The sequence below is a fragment of the Miscanthus floridulus genome, chromosome 9 (genome assembly GCF_019320115.1).
Source record: "Miscanthus floridulus cultivar M001 chromosome 9, ASM1932011v1, whole genome shotgun sequence".
Classification (NCBI taxonomy): Eukaryota; Viridiplantae; Streptophyta; class Magnoliopsida; order Poales; family Poaceae; genus Miscanthus; species Miscanthus floridulus.
Genome location: NC_089588.1, coordinates 32,942,563 through 32,945,799, shown reverse-complemented (window position 1 = coordinate 32,945,799; position 3,237 = coordinate 32,942,563). Strand labels below are relative to the sequence as shown.

Below are 3,237 nucleotides of genomic sequence, written 5' to 3'. Positions count from 1 at the left end.
ATGCCAATATGACGTTAGTTTATGTTGTTTTAATTGGTAATTTATAGAAAAATCTAAGGGGTTCCTTATATTTCATAATGGTACGGTGGGTAATTTAGATATAAATTTAGAGGCTTATTTTATATTAATGTTATAGCAGCGTAGGTGTGAAATTTATACATAAATTTAGGGATTACATTAAATTATTTTTTAGGCATAAGTGGGTAATTTTTAGAAACAAAATAGATGCAATGCTTAATATTGTAAATGGTGAATAGAGTCTACCAAACTAAATGTTAGAATTTTTTTGATAATTATTACTATGATACTATGATTTTTCTTTTTTTTTCAAGTGCGTCCTAAACTCCTAATATGATTCTAATCAACGCACAACAAGAAAACAGTTTACAAAAGAAATTGAAACAATTTTTGTTGATATATTTTCTCCAGAGTCAAGAAAGCCACACAGATTGACAGAGATCTCTCCGTGAAAGAATCTCGTGTGCACCAGTACTGCAGTGGTCAGTGGGCCGTTGAGATGATCAACACGCAATTGCCACTTCCAACCGTTCGGCTGGCAGAATCTTGACTGAAACTGGCTGGTTGTGTGAGAGACACTGTTTAGCTGGATGCCGCGTGAGGGGAACCAGCCGGCTGGCTGGAACCCTCCAGACCAGCAAACACAGCAATGCCACCATGTTTGGTGTGGACGGTCGACCGTTAACCGGTTGAAAACGCGTGCATGTGCCAAAAGAGCTCTATTATTGCAGTTCCGAAAGGTTGGATCTGAAGAATGGCACCATCACACAGACACCAATAATGGGAGCCGGGAGTAGCACTTGGACTCACCACCTCCTGCTACAGTTCTTCTTCCCTGTCCTCGCCGTCGCCACCAGCAGCAGCCATACCACCACCATCAACATCACCAACCGATGCTCCTACACCGTGTGGGCGGCGGCATGCGGCTGGACCCAGGCAACACCTGGGTGCTCCAAGTGCCCAACAACACAAGGCGGGCGCGTGTGGGAGCGCACCGGTTGTTCATTCGACGGCCCCGCCTGCAACAAGTCCTGCCAGACGGGTGACTGCGGCGGCGTGCTGGCATGCAACAGGAGCGGCCAGCCACCCATAACGATGGCAGAGTTCACCACGGGTGCCTTCAACAGCCTGGATTTCTTCGACATCACCGTCGTCGACGGCTTCAACGTGCCCTTAGACTTCCTGCCGGTGCCGGGATCGTCGGGGTGCAGCAGGGGCCACGCTGCGCGGCCGACATCACGTCGCAGTGCCCCGCTGAGCTCAAGGTGCCAGGGGGCTGCCGCGGCGCGTGCGAGTCCTGCAACGGCAGCACGGTAAACAGCAACACGGTGTTCTATGTTCGGATGTGCCCCGCCGACGTCTACACTTACGCCACCGATGATGATGGTCCCCTCGTATATAACTGTTCGTCAGGAACAGACTACCAGACCATTTTCTGTCCCCCTGTCGATCTTGTGTCATTGTCTTCCCCTCCGCCTTCACCAACTGCAAACGGAACAAGTAGCATCACATCCTCACCAAAATCCAAGAAAGGACTCATATTTGGTTTTGTTCTAGGTGGTTTCGTTGTGGTCACATCCCTCATCCTGTTCATCTTGGTGCGTAGACGACGATTGCAGCGGCGCCATGAGATGAAGGAAGAGGAGGAAGCAGAGTTCGGGAGGCTACCAGGGATGCCCAGAAGGTTCACATTTGAGCAGCTACAAGAGGCAACCGATCAGTTCAGAGAGAAGCTCGGGGAAGGAGGATTCGGGTCTGTTTTCAGAGGACGTTTTGGAGAGGAAGCAATCGCGGTGAAACGGTTGGATAGAGCTGGTCAGGGAAAGAGGGAATTCTTGGCAGAGGTTCAGACCATCGGTAGCATTCACCATATCAATCTGGTGAGGGTAATCGGTTTCTGTGCAGAGAAATCGCATAGGCTCTTGGTTTATGAGTACATGCCCAAAGGATCCTTGGACCAGTTGATCTTTCGTCGGCACGGCAATGACGACGATGACACTCCTTGCCTGGATTGGCAAACGCGATGCAAGATTATTGCTCATGTAGCTAAGGGCCTGTCTTAAACTCTCTGATTTTGGACTGTGTAAGCTCATCGACCGGGATAAGAGCCAAGTGGTTACTAGAATGAGAGGCACGCCTGGATATTTAGCTCCCGAATGGTTGACGTCGCACATCACAGAATAGGCTGATGTATATAGCTTTGGTGTGGTGGTGATGGAGATCATCAGTGGAAGGAAGAACCTGGACACTTCTTGGTCTGAAAAGAGCTTTCATCTTATTACCTTACTGGAAGAGAAATTGAAGAGTGATCGGTTGGTAGATTTGATTGATATGTGCAGTAGTAGTGACAGTCAGGCACACAAGCAAGAAGAAATTCAGATGATGAAGCTCGCAATGTGGTGCTTGCAGATTGATTGCAAACGAAGGCCTAAAATGTCTGAGGTCGTAAAAGTCTTGGAAAGCACCATGAGTGCCAAAACTGACATAGATCACAACTTTGTCGTAACGAATTCAGCAAGCTTTGGTGCTCCTGGAATTGTGGGTTTGTCAGGTCCACCTCTAGCCTCAGAAGTGTCAGGTCCAAGGTGAGAGACTGAGAGGCAATGTCCTATAATGGTGTAGAGAATTTAGCATTCCTGTCTAAAAAAATATGTTCAGTGATTGAAATTGTGGAATATCACACCAATGTAAACTGTCTGTAGTCTACAGCAGAAATTCTGTTTCTCATTCTTATATCTAAAACCACTAGCATGTCCTAAAATGGTTCTAACTCATATGAAGCAGCAGAAAGAAAAGGTACTGGCTTTATAGCATTAATTTGCTAGCTCTGTTTTCTTGGCAAATCACCGGCGAGTGGTGGTGGTGCAGTGGGAGTGGGACTGTGATGCAAATCTCTGCGGCTGGCTCTAGTACTTCATCTCGTTCATCCAATTACACTACTACAATAAGCATTTCAGGGACGGCCGACGATGGTTTGCAGAGGCGGCTGGCCTTTCTATAAATTATGTATTTATAGGGGCGGTTTCTAGACCGCCCCTACAAATCGATTTGTAGAGGCGGCTGCTGTTATCAACTGCTCCTACAAATCTATTTATAGAGGTGGCTGGTACCTCTACAAAATCGATTTGTAGGGGCGGCTGTAGTACCAGCCTCCCCTATAATACCTGTTTGTATGGGCGGTTCAGTCTAGAACCGTCCCTACAGTATATTTTTTCATAA

At 47.3% G+C, this 3,237-nt stretch overlaps 1 pseudogene; it reads left to right on the top strand.

Annotated features, from left to right (window-relative positions):
- The first annotated feature begins 798 nt into the window (after positions 1-798).
- Positions 799-2,816, top strand: LOC136481687 (probable receptor-like protein kinase At5g20050; annotated as a pseudogene).
- The last annotated feature ends 421 nt before the right edge of the window (positions 2,817-3,237 follow it).